This window comes from Crassostrea angulata, chromosome 2, assembly GCF_025612915.1.
Source record: "Crassostrea angulata isolate pt1a10 chromosome 2, ASM2561291v2, whole genome shotgun sequence".
Taxonomy (NCBI): Eukaryota; Metazoa; Mollusca; class Bivalvia; order Ostreida; family Ostreidae; genus Magallana; species Magallana angulata.
The window spans coordinates 21,737,314-21,760,252 of NC_069112.1; the positions used below are offsets into that span (position 1 = coordinate 21,737,314).

At 31.8% G+C, this 22,939-nt stretch overlaps 1 pseudogene; it reads left to right on the forward strand.

Annotated features, from left to right (window-relative positions):
* Window positions 1-6,273: 6,273 nt before the first annotated feature.
* Window positions 6,274-22,939, forward strand: part of LOC128174025 (uncharacterized) — a 62,996-nt pseudogene continuing 46,330 nt past the window's right edge.

Genomic DNA, 22,939 nt, shown 5'->3' on the forward strand with positions numbered 1-22,939 from the left:
CTGTCACATACGTTTACAAAAGTGTTTGATATTTTGATATCTGAGTAAAACAATAAATAAATGGAAAATGAATTAGACTACTTCTATCATTATTGAAGCAGTTTTGTGTTGTATTTATTTTAGGTTGATTTTGGGGGTTTTTTTATTCATTAGGCAAGGAAAAATTTACAACTTTGTTTTTTTTTACTTTTATCGAATAACAGAACACGTTTACAACTTGCGTCGGAACATCCTGCTGCCTCGCTCTGTTCTTTGTTCCATATGTTGAAGGTGTTTGTTTTTGGTATCATTCACAAGTGAACAAGGTCGAATCCATTAATGTTGTTACTTATATAATATAGCCTCGACTGAAGATGGTTTGATATTTTACCAAATTGACCTTAAGTATTACCAATATTTTGAACTATAAATGATAATGGCTTAAATGACCATCAAAATGATTTTTTCATACAATGTATATGACAGAATGATATCCCTTTCAAGCGCGAGAAAAAACACTTTTCTCGTTAATAAGATGTAAATGTTAATAAGTTAAACCATATTTTTTCCATTGTGGTATATTCTGTGTCCATGTTTTTCCTTAAATGCTTGCATAACCTACTCTTAGAAAGAAAAGTTAAAAACTAACCGAATGGCTGGATATTTAGAAGAGCGGAAACAAGTGAAAAATCTTAACTGAAAATGATTTTATATACACGTACGTGACCTTAATTCTTTTGGGGACGGTTGAAACAAAGATTAAAAAAAAAAAAATTTTAAACCAATAAATAGGTACTTAGTGCAACGTATCTCAAAACTTTGTTCTTTAAGGTATCCCACTCCTCAATGTTCTTGTATCAAGAATTTCTTGAGAAGCATATCATTGAAATATGTAGACGAAACATACATGAAAAATACAAAGATAACGGGAGGTCAGTGTTTATCCCTCTGAGTTATGGCCATTTAATTTGACCTGTTTGTACCTAAAAAGCGGCTTCAGCCTAATTAGGATTTGTCGTCAGTATTTTTGATCAAGCAAACTTTTTCTTTAAAATCTCGTTTTTAGTTATGCACAATGGTTACACTAAATAGAGGGATTACAAAAAATTGTGTACGAAGATGCATAAATTTGTATATGACCTTTTTGCACTCAAAATCGACAATTTTGTAAAAGTTTGATTTGAAATAAAAACATTTTGAATATCAAAAACTTTATAAGATTGATCCAGTTTGCCTATATATGTATTCAATATCATTTTGACATAATAAAACATGGGGGTCAGTTATGTCAAAATTTAGATCTGTGGCTTCAAAGGAACAAATTTTCACAAAATGTGGCTTAAAAAATTCAGACATTTTCTATATATTTGCATGAATTTATGTTAAACGTCTATCATTCTCTCAAAATTTAGTTTTGTACAAGTCACACCAGGACCAAAAGAACATGTTACAAACCTATCAAATGTAAAAAAAATGTGTATAATGAATAAAGTATAATAAAAAGAAAAGGGTATTGAAAATTTATAAAATTGGTTGCTTTTGTCATTTTCGTCTAGAAAACCTTCCGAAAGAGAAAATAGTTCCCAAAAAACGTGTTTGTTTCTTTAATTTAAATGGATTTTCTTCATGAATGTTGTATAATTATAAAAATGATGATCGTTATGTGAGGATTAAATTGATAAATTCATTTTTATTTAAAATATAATGAACATCTGCACAATAAAATCAAAACGTAAGAGTGAGATACCTTAAGTAAAATTACATTATATTTTTTATCGCTGTCCCAAATAAATGTTTTAGATAAAATATTTTTTAATAGGGTGTGGGTGTCACTTCCCTACTCAACTACTACGTTTTATGCATAACGCATTATTTTCATTGTTTAAAAAAAAAAGTCAAATGTGTTCTACCAATATGACGTGATATAAAAATTTATATATATATAAAAAAAATGTCTACGTATTTTTTCTATACTTAAAACCAAAAGTTGTCAAATCAAAGGTATCTACCTGATGGTCCGCCTTTCTGTTAATTAGTCAAACTGCGTTCTTGGTTACCCCGTTCTGAAAATGTTTTTCCATAAAACAAAACTGTTTTTAAATCATTCCATCTTATTTATTAGAATTTTTGTAATAACCAGAGATGCCCGACCTAAGGCATCTGTCTGCAACGCATGATGAACTCGTACCACACTTTCTGTCTTGACGTTAATTAGTTCAGTTTTGATAGAAGGAACTTTCTAGAACGGGTGCCGAGGAACGCGGTTAGACTAATTAACAACACGGCGGAATGTTATGGGCGAGTTAAACATTGGACAGATACTTTATACTTGATAACTTTGGTTTAAAATATGCAAACAATATTCATCCACAAGCTTTTGTTTTATTTCATACATTTTTAAGCATGAAGGATTGGTATTAAACCTTGTACAATAAATTGTTAACAATGCACAGATAAAAGACAGTTTTTTGAAAGAAAAAAAAGATTGCCCTCCCCCAATTCAACTTCCCCGTTTTATGAACACATGTATACATCATTCATTAATATAGATAGACGTAGTATAAATGATGGTGAAATTTGATCTAAAGAACAAAATTTTGATATACAACGCGCTAAATACCAACACACTGGTTTGACATTATATGAAAAAAGTTTGCTTTTTTTCCTGTCAGATGCAACAAATGAATTAAAGCCACATACATGTATGTATCATCAATTTCAGATAATAATTTTCATCCCTGTCCGTTCCTTTAAATATTCAGCCATGCTGGGTTTTTTTTTTCAAATCTAAAAAAAATATGTTATAAAAGCAAATAAGAAAAAAATTTGAATAGTATATATAAGAAAGAAAAGAAAAAAAATTCTACCTATTAAGCATTGTATCATTTGAATTTGTTAAGTGCTAATTCCTGCACTTCAGTGAGATATCATCTAATGTACAGTTATTTCACCATTTTCATTTTGTTCTAAATGCTGTCAATTCAGATAACATAGGACAACAGGAAGTAACCATTTACCGCAGTTTTTCATTAAAAAATTTTTTAGTTCAGTGGATACAAATTATTTAGAGTTATAATTGCAGGCTAAATTTCAAATCATCTTGAAACTATGCATGTGGGCTTGATCAAATAGAAAATAATTACATATCTTCGCCTAAAAGGTTTTGGGTACCTTTTTGAGAAGAAAAAAAAACGTTAGCGGACAATGTTCTTTAAGCAAAAATCCTAGTTCTTTGATTAATGACGTAGAATTAAAACCTTACGGTTTCATAATATTTCTTTAACAATAAAATTAGGTGTTTACTTTATCCTACCCCGAGCCATGGCTTTACGAACGCTTTGATATATGTAACAAACAAACAAAAATATATGAAACAATGAACTGCAACTATCTTACTTTGGCTCTGAAAACACATGAAATATAATTGTAAAGGTTTTCTTCAATTGAACTCCAAACAAATTAACCCGTTATTATTGACACGCTTATTGATCTCCTGACGTTGTCTAATGAAAAAAAAAAATCAAACAACAAAATAATATTGCTTCTATCAGATATACATTATTTTTTTAATCTGAATACATTTTTTTTTTCGATAAATCACGTCTTTAGAATATGAAATGTCACGTTGTAAATTTTAAAATTTACCGAGTGGTAGAAAATACTAGATTTACAAGTTGTCGTATAATTTTATATTTACTGCCATCCAGTAAATTCAAAATGTTTGAGTCTGGAAAAGAATTTATCAGGATTATCAGGATTATGAATCATTGATCCTTTTGAAGATCGACTGCGGCCTGTCTCTGTCTACTGTAATATTGAAACATAGGGCGGGGGCTGGACGGTAAAGATTTATCTAATTATCTATCATCTATCTCTCTCTCTCTCTCTCTCTCTCTCTCTCTCTCTCTATCAAATCATTCAGTCATTTATTTTATATACTATAAATATCCATATATATCATATTATTCCATTTATTCAGCTTTCTTTTTTCCAACCTTCTATCTTAATGTTAGTCCGTTTAACCGCATGTCTGTAAAACCATATGGTTGTTAGAATGTTATTAATACAATATGATTTTATTACGTTTAAACAAACAAAATTAAACAGGAAACTGTCTACTGATGTTTAACAAAAGAGAATTTCTTTCTTTTGCATTTCAATTTCTACCAAAAAAAAACTAGAATACAATCTGAATTTGAAATTGTTGGTGTTTTTTTCTTTTCTTTTCTTTTTTGGTTATGCCATTTAGAGAAGCCTTAGCTGTAGCGCAACATTCCACAGAACTTGGACAGATTTTAAAAAGGGGTTCGGCATGCAACACCTACTGAATCAGTCAGTAATGTTATACCATTAAAATTTAAAAAGAATCAGGCATAAATTAGCATAACCCATACAATCGCACATGATATCACTGTTACACACATTATTCAACGAATTAAATCGCAAAATTAATAGGAGGGGTTCTGCACGAAGACAAAATACATTTAAGAATGTACTTTAAGTTAACCTTTTTGTTTATGAAAATATATAGAAATATGTCAAATATTTTAACATTGTTTCATGATAAAACCTAATGACAGGTTGATAATTTCTATTTCATTTTTTAACGGTAATGAGATAGTATTAATAAAAAGTAACACAATTTTTGCGTTTGTTACTTAATCATTCTATTTCATACTTATGCTGAAGTTGTGAAAATGATTCTCATTAAATAATAATATCGTTTTATTTTGTGGGATTTGTGGGTTCTACTCATCCAAATAGTTTCCTCCTTTTTATTATATGTGCAAGCGTATCCACGATATTGTTGCATTCGTTTAAACCTTTTTTTAATTCACAAAGAGGTGAACCATATACCTATATTTTAAATAAGTGTTTGCCATTTTAGGGGACATTATGCTTGATCCACAAACACAGAACTTATATAGTATGTTGTTTAGTACTTGGTCGAGACAACGATTTTAATAGTGGTAAATGTGCCACAAAGATCCGGTGGTTCTACCATTGCCATGACAGATACCTAAACGAAATCTTTAAAACGTAAAATCAATGTTCATTAAATCTAAACGAAAGATTGCAACCATTTCAGTACTTATTTTGATATATTTTTTTTTAATTGAACTTTCACAAATTCTCATATCAAAATATAAGCAAATTAAGCGCATATGGTTGTAATATATACATAAACAAATCTTATAAGAGTATTTGTTTGCCTGTGAATTTGATAATTAAATATAATGTAAATGTATATATTGGTATAGGTATTACTCCCTAAATTTTACATGGTAATCTAAGCTAGTGTTAGTATACATTTTCTTAGATGGAGAGAAAAAATCAAAGGTGACATTAGGGGGAAGAACACAGATGGCAATGATTGTTTCAAACGTTGAAATATAACTTTCCAAAAAGTATCGAACACTGGCAGATGGTTGATACAGTTTTTACATGCATTTGTTTTAGATGCATGAATAGAATGATTATTTTTTCGCCTATGAATGTTTTATTATCATACTTTCCGAAAAGGATTAAATATTTATTAAAATATGATAGTTTTCTTTAACTTTATTTTCAAATCTTCCGATCTGTTGTTTGTTAAAAAATTGAATTTGCAAAACATCGATCTGTTAATGACGATGGCCGGTTCTTTGTTTTATCAATAATGTATATACAGTGTCATATTTTTATGATGGATTGCGAAACACAATCTGAATAAATATCATTAAAAGATAATCAGTTTGAGAAAACTGTTGATAAGTCATGACATGCGCATCCGTTGTTAGTCAACGCTTATCTATTAATCATTTCAAATCCCTTTATATTTTTCGAAACAAAAGACGTTTATGTGTAGCTAAGGTTTTATTTTGGAAAATGATTGTTGTATCCTCTTTTTAAAAAACAAAGAAAACAATTGGCTTCCAATGACATGTAATGTCGCTTTGAATATGGACTAGAAAAAAAATGCAATTTCCAAAAGCATAAAACATTGTGATTGTAACCCATTAACTCTTTGCTGATAGACCCGTGCTGGAGGAATGTTTCTCTATTTTGTTGTTTTCGCCATTCTTTGGATGCCAGTAACTCTACAATCGGTTAAGAAGCGATCTTTTTTAGTGACACCGAGCTGTGACGATAGAATTTCAAACATAGAGTTTGTAGCAGAACATCAGGCTCCATCGCGCATTTCGTGCGCTGCTATGTGTGACATTAACTGTGGATGTTTTGGGTTCAACTCTCTGGTAGAAAAGTGTCGGGTCCATCGGTCATGTGACGTCGTGAACATGACCTCAACTGAAGATGGCTGGAAATATTACCAAATTTACCGTAAGTACTTTTTCAATTAAAGGCCCAACTTTTAACAATCTTAAGCTTGGAGATTGTAAGCTGATGTTTTTAGACGGGGTCACATGACCCCGTCTATTGGTTCACTGTCAGCCGAAGTCTCAAACCGGATGGCACGCGTAGAACACATGAATTGAGTCTATGCGAAAGAAAATTGTGCAGTCCTCTATGTGTAAACCGAATTCTATTAAGAAAATAAACAAATAGATTTATTGATCAAAATATTCTTGCTCGGGTTCAATACTTGTACTGTTTTATGGAATGGAGTTACGTAACTGAATCCGCAACGCCATCAAAGATTCAGTTGGTGGACGAGCTCATAAAACCAATAGAAGAGGTTGAAGGTTGAATCGAAAGTAAAGTTCCCAAACGCAATGTGCCATTTTTGAAAAGTTGTGAATTTGAATACCGAACTTCATGCGCGAGCCGAGGTTAAAATACACAGATGTCCTACACATTAAATAGGTGTTTCATTGGCTTCCAGTCAACACGCGTTATGACTGCTGTTCATCTCTAAAAAAAATCTGTATATAGAAAATAAAAACAAGTCTGAATTTGCCTTTTCGTTCATTGACTCTTTAGTTAATTAAACTGAATTTAAATTTTGAACAATACATTGTAAGCAAAATCTATATAGATTATACATTTTGGGTGACCAATAGATTAATTGATATAAACGATCTTATCGATTGAAGAACCAAGTTAAGGTCATACGACACGTTCCTCGAGAATCTTTTTTGTATCTCCTCGTAATAAAGAGTTCCAATAAAAAACGTTAATTTTATAAGTACTTTAAAAATGATCAAAATTTACTTGAATATGGTTATATGTGTACATGGTCGAGTGGTTAGAACCGTGGCCACTCACTGCCAGAAGCGTATAGGTTCTAAAGGTCGTGAGTTCAAATCCCCGCCCCGGCGGAGATATACTTCTAATTTATATAGTGAATTTCCCTGTGCTGTAGATGTATTTATTTTTATATCAGCAATTCAAGTGTATTTTCAAGAAGATTATATAGGAAATTGCATACTCTAGTATTTTGCAGAAATGCCTGGTAAGGTACCCTAATTTTTTGCAAGAAAGCTTGTCAAAGTAGTAGTAAATCATTAACGAAGTCCTGGAAAAAGTTATCTAAAATTTAGGAACGTGTCGTCTGACCTTAAATGTTAATGTTCATGTTGTCCGGCTTAGTTGGAATATACAATCATGTAATTTGTTTTAATTTTATGAGGCATTTTCTATACTTTATAACGGGCAAAACCAGTCATATTCATGATTTAAAAGAATTCTTTATCAATATCATAATGCCTCTCATCAGAAATTCAGCTGATCTTTCTCCCATTGATAAATATCTCGCACCAATATTAGACCTATGAATTCAGAGATAACGCATGGTTGTTATGTTTTAAATTTTTAATTTATCGTGTGGTAGTACATGTAAATGAATAGGACTTATTTCAATTTTAAGAAGATGAAAAGTTAGTTTTTATCGTAGTTTTAAAATCTGATTTACAAATCCTTTATTGTAGCTTAAAATTAAATCGCTTTCGAAATTAAGTTCATTTTTCCAAGACACGCATTGAATTGTGCGTTTAATAAACGAGAGTGTATTGAAAGGACAAAGATCCCTGAAATGACAATGTCCTACAACATTTGTTAATTTTACTGTTAAAAGCGTTAACTTTGCATATTTTAGAAATTTTAAAATAAAACAAATCTGAATTAATAGCTAAAATTAACAATTTACAATTATCATATATAACAGCCAATCAGGAAAGGTCTACCCCAAAATACGACGTGATTCATTCACTTTTGGTCTCCATTTTCTGGTTTTATCTTTTTGAAAAGCAGATGACTGAATTCTGAGTATGATTTTGAATGACATTTCAGAAACGGTTGTATCGTGATTCGTGTAAATGATGCAAGAGTTTACACAAAAAAAGTAGTAAGTGGCGAACGAATTTAATTCTTACCTATTAATTTTATATGAATCGCTGCAAGAAAATCATGACAGGTAAGAAGGTCTAAAAAAATCAAAATGGCTACCGCGACAAATTTTTTTTTATTGTTATAGTACTTGGAATAATTTTATCATAAAACATAAATATTTTTAACGTCAGATGCCTGTGTTTGTTATCGGTATACAAATGTTCGGTTATTCAACAGTTTGATAGTTTTCGGAGTTTTCATAAACCTTGTATAACAGATACCGTCCGACTTATAGATTTTCCCTTTGATCACAAAATAAATAAATATAACGATTTCAATTATATACCTTTATATAGTTGTTTTGATTTTCCCGGTTAGTTGTAGTTTTTTAGAATTTTTCTTGGGGTCTTATTTTACATAATATACCGTTGTGTCAATTTTCTAAAATTATGAAGAACAGTCCCGGTCGGGATTTAGCAAAATTATGACAAAGTATCAGGCAATTGCAAAAAGCCGAACTTTAGCATACTACATGTAGATTGAAATAACTAATTCAAACTCATAATTTTGTTAACATAATGGAGGAAAACGTGAACATTTACAAATTCAAACTTTCAAGACCCTGCCTTTCAGTACTCTCAGTACTTTGATTATTTTTAGATAATATGTCCGACCTAAAATTAGGTAGATAAAATGCAATTTTAGTCAAACATGTATGTCTTGGCACAGATTGAAATTTTTAAACAGTATACTATGTCAGAGAGAAGGAAATCCACTTGATGATAGATGTAGAACTGTAACAAAACACCTTTCTCACTGTACTCTAAAATTGGGTTATTTTGTAATGTAAACAGTAAACAGTAACTTTCGCCTTAAATATAACAGTATTGTACAGCGTATGATTTAGATATTGTATAACTGATATAAAGAAGAAGTCGAGTGATAGAAAGTGAATTTGCACGCAATTTCACTTCATAGATCTAACAGCTATTTCTGGTTACTAGAACTTATTTTCTTAAGTAATCACACACCTCAATGTTTTTAATCAAGAGTTTTTTGAGAAGTATATCGTTGCAATATTCAGACAAAACATACTAAAATTAAAGATAAAGGGAGGGGGGGGGGGACTTTTCATTCCTCTGATCATAAGTGATGGCCAATTTAGTTTGAACTTCCAAAACTTGAAATGCAATTTCAGCCTAAATAGGATTTTATTTCAGCATTTTTGACTAAGCAAACTTATTTCTTGTTTTAAAGTATGCACAATGGTCATACCGAACAAACGGATTTGGTGAAAAAAAATGTACGAAGCTGCATACATTTTTTACGTTTTTGCACTGAAAATTGACAATTTCTACAATAGTTACAAGTTTATTAAAAAATAAAAAACCTTTTTAATATCACAAATTTTATCATGTTAATCCAGTTTGTCTAAGAAGGTATTTAGATTTTGTTTGACATAAGTAAACATAGGGGGTTAGTGATATCAAATTTGATATGTTTGGCTTCAAAGGTTTAATTCTAACAAAATTTAGCTATAAAAAAATTAGACAATTTCTATATATTTGCATGATTTTATGCTTAACGTCTTTAACTCTCTCAAGATTTGATGATGTACATGTCACACATAAACTAAGAAATATGTTACAAACCTATTAAATTCAAAAAAATGAACAATAAATAAAGTATAATAAAAAGAAAAGTACGTTGAAAATTCATTTTTTTTTTGTTTCTGTCTTTTTAATTTTGTCCAAAAAACCTTCCAGATTAAAATATATATATTCCAAAAATCTTTCTTAATTCAAAAGAATTTTCATTATGAATGTTGTGTAGTAATGAAATAATAATTTTTTGAGATGATTAAATAAATAAAATCACACTCATTAAAGTATAATGATCATCTGCGCAAGGAAATCAGTACGTCAGTAGTGAGATACCTTGAGAGAACGATGTAAGTAAACATAGGATGTAAATATTCATTTTGTTGAAACCGAGGAAGTTAAAATACTTTTTTTTCATTTTATGATTATTCTTTTTTTCTTAAACTTATTATTTTCTTGTTTATTATTTCTTATGACATGTTAAAATATTAAATTCATGTCTATAATTTAAAACTTTAAGCACCCCCAGACTGTAAGGGTGTCATGGAGTCCGGAGAGAGCACTTCAGGATTATACGTAATTGACCCTTTTGGAGGTCGACAGCGGCTTGTCACTGTCTATTGTGATATGGATACAGACAATGGAGGCTGGACGGTAAAAGTTATCTACCTATCTATCTATCTATCTATCTATCTATCTATCTATCTATCTATCTATCTATCTATCTAACTATCTATCTATCTTTTTTTATTATTTTAAAACATGTAATCTCTTGCTGATACTTTGAAAAGAAAATCGATAAAATTATTGCTTTTACTGCTCATTGCAGATAAAGAAGAGTCATTGTTAAAAAAAATTCCATTCAATGAATAAATGATTACCATCCAGAGCAAACATTATATTGATTCAGTTGTGTATTATGATATCTTCATTTTCCTACAGGCCATTCAGCGCCGCCTGAGTGGTACCATGAACTTTAACAATACTTGGACGGAATACAAGAACGGCTTTGGCGATCCCGCAAACGCTTACTGGATTGGTCAGTAATATTACCCAATTGAATTTAGTGAATTATTTTTATCAATGGGTAAATAAAACGTCAATCAATATAGGACTCAGTTTGATACTAGTATGTCAAAGAGTACATACAATTATTACACGTCCGTAAAAGTGGTTATTTATGCGGGAGGTTGGGTGATTAAAGGTGGTTTCTCGGTAAGCCTAAACACACGCGTTCTAAAAATTGAAAACATTTGTGTGTTTAAAATACATCCGCTTTTCTGATACCCAGGCGTATTGTTAGACCAAAGAAAACCACCAGGGTAAATAGCATATTTTTTCAGTATGTTCGTGGTCGTATTCAAAACGCTTACTTAGTTTGGTCGCACACAGTGGACGTTTGCTATCCCGTGATCGTTCTTTATTCTTAATTACCCATCCTTATTAGATATACAACGCCTGTGTTACATATATGTAAGTACGTTAGTGAGTACGCAATTGATTTCTTTTATTCATGAACTTTTCTCCACGCGAAAGTATAAAAGCTTGATACTGCGTAATATAATCGTGGGAAGAATTCAAAAGTTAATAAGTTACTGCACCTTTTCTCATCTGTAAGTAATACTTTACATGGGTTTCAGATTCTTGTGAATAGATGACGCCAAAGCTTTTAAATAACTTTTAATAGATAATGAATTATCTAAAGATTTATTTAAAAGATGCAACAATTAAAAGCAGCTTGTAGTTTTTTTGATAAAGTAAACTTTTTGTTATATGTTGAAAATGTATACATTGTATAAAGTAAATAAACATGTTTGTCACATACCTATTTTATTTCTGATTTTAAAAAAGAATGATCATTTTTTATGAAGAGAATAAACATAATGTAAACAACGTTTAGAATAAGTCAGTAGACTAATTAATTTATTTCATGATGCCTATGTTAGAAATGAAAATATTTTTTTCTCATTCTACAAATAGGAAACGACGTCATTCATTATTTAACAAAGCGACTGCCGCATTTCTTGTATGTGATTTTCAAATTGAACAATGGAAGCATATTTCACCAGAAATACGAAGACTTTTCCATTGGTGACGAATCTACAAACTACACGCTCCACCTGGGAGGACCAAACACCGGAAATCTAGGTACGAAATTAAAATTGCTTATTCCAACTACTTATTTCGCTTTTTTGAATAAATGTATAGTGTATATATTTTTCGTATAATTACATTTTTTGATTCAAATTTGATGCAAAATACTAACTTCGCATCAAATTCGAATCAAAAATATAAATCTTTGCTGGCCCTACAGACCCTTAAGTGTTCTCACAACGTTTGCCATCTCAAGCATTAGTTTTCTTTTTCCATGCAATATTTATTTAAATCAATGTATATTGTTGATTTTCTATTTTGGTTTAATTGCCGATAATGAAAAAAAGCGAAGTTCACGTTATCCTAAATAGTTTTGATAAAATGGTTCATAATCGTTGAAAATCATTTTTTTTATTATTGTTAAATATGATTCACTTAAAATGTAAGGCTTAATTCACAATAAATAGCTAATTAGATTCACTTTTAAAATTTGATAGATTAGTTCTTTAAAAAAAATTTCCGTGATATCTTTGTACAAAGTCCAGTTTTTTAAAGGGAATCCATAAATCAATATTGTCTAAAATGGCCAAGACCATCCAGTATTCTTATATCTGAACGGAATAGTGGGTAAACATGCCCAATTCATTGGGCTTTTCTCTTAGTTGAAATTCGCTCATAAAAGCTTACATATTACACATATATATACATATTACAGTATTTATTTTTGATTTCAGGAGACAGTATGATCAAAGCTAGCCACTCTAGGGCCAATCTGTACGGTACGTCGTTCAGTACCATGGACCGAGACAACGATCAGTGGAACAGTGTTAACTGTGCCGTAGCATATAAGGGAGGATGGTGGTTCAATGCATCTCATGACGCCTTCCTTAACGGACCGTGGCCCCCGGAAGATTGGTACGAACCATGGGTCCCAACCATAAGAAATGGCAGCAACATAGCAGAAGTCAGAATGATGATAAAACCGACATAGATGCATGCTGAAATGAAATACTGTAAACTGACGTTTATTTACTTGCTAGTAATTTTCGCAAGGTTCCCGAGAGCCCCGTCAGCGCAAACTTTTGTTTTCATCTCTAACTAGACCTCAAATGTTTTCCATGTAATTTACATCCTGATCACAAAAATTAGTCTCCATTCCATAAGATATAAAGTTGTTGCGACAAAGGGTTGGTTTTTCATATATTTTAGACTACCCGTTATAACAGATCTGGGATTTTTAACCGGTATTTTGCGAAGAAAGTCGTTGGTTTGCAGCACATCAGATAAAAACTCTACGTGATTACAGTTTTAGTGACAGTCTAAAGATTCATATAAAATGGAATTTATAAATATGCAGTAGTGTGTCTGTGTTGTTGTTTTTTTTATCCTTTTTATTTGGTATTTCCTATTTTCATATCATTATTTTTAAAAAGAAAACAAAGTTGTTCATGTTACTAAATTGTTGTGTAAAAATATCTCATACATTCTTTTGTTTTTCTCTTATTTGTAATAAAAAAAAATAAAAATAAAAAGATTGCATTTTCAGATGACTTCATGCATGGTCGTGTAATAATCTTCTAAAACAGTTGTTACATCGCTTAGTTCTATTTTCAATGTAAGGTGGAATATCCCTCTGATAAGAGAGATAACTTCTGTAGAAAATACTCTCCCTTGGTTTCTGTTAACTCACAATTATTAAGGCATGTAGCAACAAGGGACGCAATGCTGGGTCGCAATTTATGTTGGAAGGCAACATTTATTTATATTTGAAAATAAAAAAGAAAATTTGAACAGAACGAACTGAACATCAACATTAAGCAAGGGAAAAATAGTAAAGAAAACTTTTACAAAAACTGCAAGAAACAAATCAAATTGATCAAATTTGTATGAGGCAAAATCTCCATGAATATCCCTCGCCATTTCCCAAATGGATTATTTTTTTAAAATAAAACTGAAATGTATGTACTAGTTTCAAACATAACATTTCAAATGTTTAAAATTGAATAAGGGTTTTCTATTCTGATAAAGCAGATATGGGACAACAAAAATTGAAGAGAAGTAGAGACGAGTTCGTTGCAAGCAACGATTAGGTCTTCAGTCGCAGCTGTCTCATACTTGTGACGTAACACAAAAATTATCTGACCATGATACCATATTAGATGTTTAAACACTGAGTAAAAAAAGTACTATATATACTACATGTATATAAGCAAATAAAGATCTATAAAAGTTGTCTATAGTTTTATTCGCCGCATGTTGTTTTTTGCATGTTCATTTAATTTTGAGAAACGTATTTAATCATCATAATTGACTCAATATAGACAAAACATAGACGACGATTATATTCACACAGTCGGTATGCCCTGTATGAAGGGAAAAAGACCGAACATTTTACACGCATTTTTTATTGAACGCAAGCGTCATTGAATCTTTAAGTATATATGCGGAGTACCTGGAAATTTCACAGGGTGTTGGAGAGTAATTTTGTTCTTTTGAGGAGGGGGAGGATGTGCGGATCAGAAAATTTTTCCAGGGGGTGGGGGTTGAGGGTCTGACAGTTATTTGAGTTTGCCAGGGGATGTCCGAGACATATTTTTGGTAATTTTATAATGTACATGTAATTGAAAGAAATTTTGCGGGGAAGGGGTGGGGTTGGGGTGGGGTTGGGGTGGGGTCTGGAACCCATCCCCTTCCTATCTAGTTCCGCGCATGGGGAAGACCGACGCCGGTAATTTTACGGTAATTTTAACCATTTTTTTAACATATTTATTTTCAAAATTATTGGAATGCCAATATGACCTTTAAACTCAGTTAAAACTTAAAATACGCACCATTTAGTCTTGGTGAGTATTCGACCAACATGAGTCCGCGTACGGAAGAAATGGCAATATTCAAGAAATTCGGATGGACGATTCTTTTTCAGACTTAGAGCTACAGACCTGCAGTTAAAGATTGTCAAAATCTTATTGATTATGGCAATTATTTTGTCTCAAAGAATAAGTTTTTTTTAGTCAATAAAGTTTTACCTTAAAAAACAAAAATAAATTGGGCACAATTTTCAATGTTAGCATTTTACAATTTAAAAGTCTGATAAAATTTGGTATGAAGTTCAAGATACTACTCTTCATTGTTTTATCCAATACATTGCATGTAAAAAACATTTACATCGCAATTTTTTAAATTACAAAAGGATATGCAAAATGAACTTAGATTAATCGCTAACAAACAAGCATAAGGACAAACTGAGAACTAATTTCTTCTTTTTCACATCAAAATAAATCAAGAAAATTTTTTTTCTTTATATGCGTTAATGAAAAAGTTGATCAGCAAGGGGTTCTATGTCGTGCAAACACCTACCTAATAGATTGTTACACAGGTCTACAATGATGACAAATATCGAAAAGGCAATTGTGGGTGAAGGATGAATGTGTAGTTTGTTTTTTGAGGTTTATTTTTGATAATTATATTTATCTGGATCAATTTTGTTTGTTGGTTTGTTTTGTTTATTGAAAAGGGGAATAAAAAAATTAGTTATTTCCGATATAAAGTCAAGCATATATTTTGTTTTTATCATTGACTTAAATCATGTTGGAAAAAAGAAATATTGTATTAAGCAGTTAGTTATTATGCGCAGATCATGCATTCCTTAATGTTTTTCACAATTACATGTATCAGTTACTACACATACTTACTTACGGAGAAATGCATTTCCAAAGAGATGCTATCGGTAACATGTATTTAACAGTTAAGTTCCAGTTTATCTTCTGCGCATGCAATCACGTGTGTAATCCTGATTTGAAAATAGGTATCAAGGCCGGGGGGGGGGGGGGGGGAGGTCATCACAACAAGATTGTGTCCTGGCGTACTAGAGTGTACATCGTTACTTAATGGTTGCTGTTGAATTATTATTTACAAACAAAATCATAAATTTATAATAACATGCAGTCTGGAAAGTTAAGTAGAACTAGAGACGAGCTCATTGCAAGCAACGATTAGGTTTTCCGTCGTAGCTGCGTCATACTTGTGACGTATTACAAAAAATTGATAGCTGACCACAGTACAATATTAGATGTGTTAACACTGAGAAACAAAGTATTATATATCTGTGACCGAGTAGATTTTACGGTGATAGAGAATTCGTCTGGATCTGCATCGGTCGTGTGCAGTACGAACCGGCTGAGGGAATGTTGGCGTAAAGTGTATAACGTATAAGGTTGTGGCGCGCTGTGGGCCGTAAGCTAAAACGAAGGGTAGGTTTGCCGTATTCCCGAAGGTCCACCAGTATACAGTTCCAGAGAAATAAAGATTTAACATTAGTGGACGAGACTCAACGATGGCAACATTAAAACAATTTAACAGACAGAGTGGTCTCCGCACTCAAGACTCTGGGTGAGTCGGACGTGGCCGGGGCTGGCCGCCGTATTCCAGACTGTGCATTGACAATTGTACATTACTATTTATAAGAATCTTAACAATGAGTATAAATTGACAAGTAATGATATAAGTAAGCTGAGTGAAAGGTTCACAGATATAAAAAAAATAAATAAACTCAGTGAGTCTTTGATGTCCAAGAAATGAAAATCTGATAATTGCACAATGTTGTTTTAAGAGATTAACAGTCCTTGAGACATGACACTCTGTCTCTTTGAAATCACATATAAAATCTAAAAAGTGTCAATCACTAAATAAAGAAGTAACTTTGTAAGATATGAACTGTGAGAAAAAATTACGAATTTTACAAGTAAAGTAAAAAAAAAAGCATTATAATTGAACAGTGCATTTTGCACGATGATACTACATTTTTATAAGCAAATATAGATCTTAACACGTTGTCTCTAGTTTGATTCGCCGCATTTTATTCACAGAGTGGGACTGTGGTTATGCCCGGTACGAAGGTAAAAAGACTATTGGCAAACGTTTTACACGCATTTTTATCGAACGCAAGCGCCAATGAATCTCTTAGTATATATAGGGAGATCCTGGAAATTTTACAAGGGGTTTTAAAGAATAATTTTGTATTTCGAGGAGTGGGAACATGCGCAGATCAGAAATTTTTTCCGGGGTGGGGATTGAAAAGTCAGACGGTTATTTGAGTTTGCCAAGGGATGTCCGAGGCATATTTGTTAAGTTTATAATGTACACGTAATTGAAAGAAATTTCGCTGGGGGGGGGGGGGGTCTGGAACCCTTCCCCTTCTAGATCCGCGCACAGAGAAGACCGATGCCGGTAATTTTACTATAATTTTAACCTTTTTTATTTAAATATTCATGTTCAAAATTATCAGAAAACCAATATAACCTTTCAAAGCAGTTAAAACTTAAGATACGAACCATTTAGTCTCGGTGAGTATTGCGTCCGCGTACGAAAATAATAGCAATTTTCAAGAAATTCGGATGGACGATCTGTGTCCTAGGTCGTCCATCCGATTCTTTTTCTGACTAAAAGCTACAGACCTGCAGTTAGAGATTGTCAAACTCTTGTTGATTATGTCAATTTGTTTGTCTCAAAGAATCATTTTTTAAATCAATAAAGTTTTACCTTAAAAAAAAAGAAAGAAATCGGGCACAATTTTCAATGTTAGCATTTTACAATTTTATGGTCTAATAAAATTTCAAGAAACAACTCTTCATTGCTTTATCCGAAATATTGCATGAAAAAAAAAATTACATCGCATTTTATAAATTACAAAAGGATATTCAAAATGAACTTAGATTAACAGCTAACAAACAGGCATAAAGAGAGACTGAGAACCAATTTCTTCTCTTTTTTTACATCAAAAGAAATTCAAAAATAAATCAAAATATATTTTTTCTTTGTATGCGTAAATAAAAATGTAGATCAGCAAGGGGTTCTTTGTCGTGCAAGCACCTACTTACATATATAATGTAACAGATTGTTACACGGGTCTACAACGATGACAAATATCAAAAAGGCAATATTTTGGGTGAAGGATGAATGTGTAGTTTGTTTTTGAAGTTTATTTTTGATACATGTAATTATATTTTATCTGGATCGGTTATGTTTGTTAGTTTGTTTTTTTTTTAAAGAGGGTAATAAAGAAATGAGTAATTTCCAAGCACGTAGCATCGTTTTTGAAAGTGGGGGGGGGCAAACTCATCCAACAAATTTTTACAAGCAAAAAAATGAATTTCTTTTTAAATAATTTTTCAAAAATTTTCAAAATTGCACTCATAATATCATGATTATCATACCATTCTTTTTACCTGCTACAAAAGGGGGGGGGGGGGCAACTCCATGATAATTCAATTTTTTAGGTAAATTTTAAAAAAAATGTTGCTGCGAGAAAAAGTGGGGAGAGGACATCTTTATGTCATATAACATGTGAAACTGATTTCATTCCACCCACAAGCTCGAAATAATGAAATAATTTTAATGAAAACAATATAAATAGACGTCATAAATCCCATTTCAAACGACATATTACCACTTGATTCTGCGCGTCTTTTTAATGAATTTATAAACAGCGGCAAATTCTAAAATGTATTTTTAAAGGTAATGTTAGCTGCAAGTCTGTAGACCTTGTATGAAAAATTTCGGATGGTAGTCAATTTTTCCGGGATATAGACCGAGAGGTACATATGCCGTTAAGGTAACTAAGAATGATTCCAATAAAATACTTTGTTGAGTAATGCAAGCTTTTAAGAAAGCAATACTTATATTTGTTTAAAATATAACACCCAAATACTTCGTCTTACATTCGCTATTTGTAGAACAAGCAGAACCAGTATCAGTCTGACCGGCCTCACCATATACATTGTTGGAATTTAATTGTCCTAGCATTGCATTGCTCTGCATGTACACAATTTCTTATAAAAATTAAACACTTAAAGTGTTCATCTATATGGCTACACATAACGTACACACGTGATTCAAAAATAACAAACACGGAAAACGGTAAAGAATTCAGTTATTGATTCTACATTTTATAGAACTTGTAAAAAAACACATTGCGGGTCTGAATGTTTGTTGATATGTCAATCTATCAATATACAGTTTGTTGATTATTTTCGATTGCTAAGACTACAGCGTATTTGATGAACATTGAACGACATTTTTTGCATGCCACTTTTTTCCATGGAAGATAGGGAATGTATACAAGTATAAAGCATTTATATAATTTATTTTATTACCTCTTTAGAATTGTGTATGGAATAAATAATTTATAAGTTGCTGCTGAAGGTTGTTCGGTATTTTCGTTTGTAGATGTTTTGCAAGTAAAAAACCGGAAACGCGGGGCAGGTCTAATTAATATCCCTGATAACCGTAACTTAAAACTAGCGGCTTTGGATTCAAATATTATCGTATACGAATATTAAGTTCACTTTTTAAAATCATCTCCACGATGATAATTATATTATATCCATCGCAAATCAGTTTTTTTTTTTTTGCTTTAAAAGAATTGTTCTATCGGGAGCAATCCCGCGTTCGTTTAAATTGCCAGCGTACATTTGTCATGTCAGTAATATACATTGTGCTTTATAAGACGGCCGTGTATACGTATTGTAGAAAAGTTGAGTTTAATTACCATGCATTGGAACCATTTTATTAACACATCTCCCAATACTGAAACAATTCAAAATATCTCTGTTACAGTAACACAGGGGGGACGCGTTAAACGTGTACGTCCATCTCTACAAGCACATGCACTATCGTCAAGGCGACGGCCTGAATACAGCTAGCGACTCTCCTATCGATCGGTTACCTGAGTCTCGTAATGCATCTAAATATAGACAGGGGCACAGTTATGAAACAAACAACAATAATAAGGTCAAAGAGGTTCATCTATATGAAATGAAAATGTACATATGAATAAAAACATTTGGGAATTCTATGTGGAATTATTTTTGCGCACTACATGTATCAGTTAGTGCATTACAAGAAGCCCTTTCATAACCTCATAAACGTGCGCACCCCCACAAAAATGGACCGAACTGACAACAATTGTTTCTGCAAATACCGACTATAAATTACAAAAACATTAAATTGAATACTACAGAAGGATTCAAAATCAATTTCTTAGAAATTTTTATTCCTTTTTAAGTTATTGACAAGAAACTTTGGACACATCTAACTCCCTAATTATAAGGGCCAGCCCTTTTTTCGGCATACCGAATGAAAGGTCTGAGTAAGACCAAGAACTTTTAAAATACATGTTATAACAAATTTTTATCAGGTAGAAAACTAACACGGAAAAAACGCGAATTTTTTTGATTTTTTTTTTCTTACCTTTGTTTCAACATCTATACCACCCCTTTTATTTGCATTTAAATAATTAATAAAATATATCTCGCACAAATTAAATGTATTAGCTTCCAAACCAGCCCATCTTTGAGACTCTGCAAGTCATCGTTAAAGCTAAACCCCCTGGACAAAAGAAGTCGTTAAATTTTACTAAAAGGGGAATAACTCAAAACCGGATAGGGATTTTCCTCAACTAAAATGTGCAACGACAACATCACGCAACATGTTATCAGTCCTGAAAATTTCAAACCAATCGGTGAACAAACGAGCGAGATATTAAGGATCAAAGTTGGCGTCTAGAAGAAAAAAAAATAATAAGAAATTTGAAAATTTTTCAGAATAATAGTAAGGTTTTCCGCTCCCAGCGGAAAACCTTAATAACTAAAATGCCAGGAAGTTTTGTTTTCTCTATCTGCTGGACTTGACAATTTCATTAGTCTTAAATTAATAGAGTGTAAGGATGCCCGCCTAATATATAAATATGCTCACGCATCAACCGATCAAAAATGACGGTAATGTGGATTAATAAATCGTTCTAAAACATTCCATCTGATATATAGTTGTTAACAATTCAAAACTTTGAACGATTAAATTGGTTTTTATACCTACCCCAACCCTCACGTAATAATCCATTCTGACCAATGGAAATTTCATTTACAAGACTCCGCGCCAGAATATCTCATTCATTATTTTTTTTGCAGTTATAGCGGATGAGTCCAAAATAGGAACTTTTGAGACACATCGTATAATGTGAAAATGTACCGTGAGTGCAGTTTACTTTGCGTCTATTTTCTTATTTTGAGAGTCCTTTTTATCATGGCTTGAAAATGACGGATAGGCCTTGAATATTGTTATCTTTATATCATATAACATGTGAAACTGTTTTCATTCCACCCACAAGCTTGAACTAATAATGTAATATTATTGAAAACAGTATAAATTGACGTCATAAATCCCATATCATATTACCACATCAATCAATAAATTTATGAAGAGCGGCGAATTCTAAAATGTTTTTTTAAAGGTATTATTAGCTGCAAGTCTGTAGCCCTTGTATGAAAAATATCGGATGGTAGTCAATTTTTCCAGACCGAGAGCTACATATATATGCAGCTAAGGTAAATAGTAATGCTGTAGATGAAATACTTAGTTTAGTAATGCAAGCTTTTAAGAAAACAATACTTATTTGGTTAAAAAATAACACCCCAATACTTCGTCTTACATTCGCTATTTGTAGAACAAGCACAACCAGTATCAGTCCGACCCTCACCGTATACATTGTTAGAATTCAATAGCCTTAGTATTGCATTGCTTTGCATGTACACAATATCACTCAAAAATTCAACACTAAAAGTGTTTATCTATATGGTTACTAATCTATATGTACACATAGCGTACATTTGTGAATCAAAATACTCCAAACGGAAAACGGTAAAGAATTCAGTCATTGAGTCTACAATTTATAAAATTTGAAAAAAATACATTGCAGGTCTGAATGTTTGTTAATGTAACAATCTATCAATAAACAGTTTGTTAATTATTTTTGATTGCTAAGGCTACAGCTAATTTGATGAACATTGAACAACATTTTTTCAATGCAATTTTTTTTCCACGGAAGATAGCGATTACAATTATAAAGTACAAACTATTGCATTATATCTTTAAAATTGTGTATGTAAAACATACTTTATAAATTGCTGCTGAAGGTTGTAGATGGTTTGCAAATAAAAAAAAAAAATGCGAAATGCGGGGCAAGTCATAATCAACATCCCCAATAACCGTAAGTTAAAATAAGCGGCTTTTGATTCAAATATTATCGAATACGAATATTAAGTTCACTTTTTAAAATCATCTCCACGGTGATAATATTATCTTCATCGTAGATCCGTATTTTGTTTTGCTTGAAAAGAAATGTTCTATGGAAGGCAATCCCGTGTTCGTTTAAATTGCCAGCGTACATTTGCTATGTCAGTAATACATATCATGCTTTATATGACGGAGTTTAATTACCATGCATTGGAACCATTTTATTAACACATCTCCTAGTTCTGAAACAATTCAAGATGTTTTCGTTACATGTACAGTAAAACAGTGGAGCGTAAAACATTGTACGTTCAGCTCTACAAGCACATGCACTGTCGTCAAGGCGACGGCCTGAATACAGCTAGCGACTCTGCTATCGATCGGTTACCTGAGTCTTGTAATGCATCTAAATATAGAGAGGGGCACAGTTTTGAAGCAAACAACAAAAAAAGGTCAAAGAGCTTTATCTTTATGAAATGATAATGTAAATATGAATAAAGTGAAGTACAAGAAGCCGTTTCATAACTTCCTAAACGTGCACACTCCCACATTAATGGACGAAAGTGACAAAAATTGTTTCTGCAAATACTGACTATAAATTCCTAAACCATTAAATTGAATACTAAGGAAGGATTCGGATTTAATGTTTTTACAACTTTGTTTCAAAAATGCATCAGAAATTCTTATTCCTTTACCAGTTATTGACAAAAAACTGTTGACGCCTCTAACTCTCTAATTATAGGGGCCAGTCCCTTTTCTGTATACCGAATGAAAGGTCTGGGTTGGACCAACAACTTTTAAAACACATCTTAAAACAAATTATCAAGTAGAAAACTATAACGGTAAATACGTGAACATTTTTGCATTTTTTTAACCCCCTTTTTAGCACCTACAATGTAAAACTCCTTTTATTTGCTTATATTTACATTTTC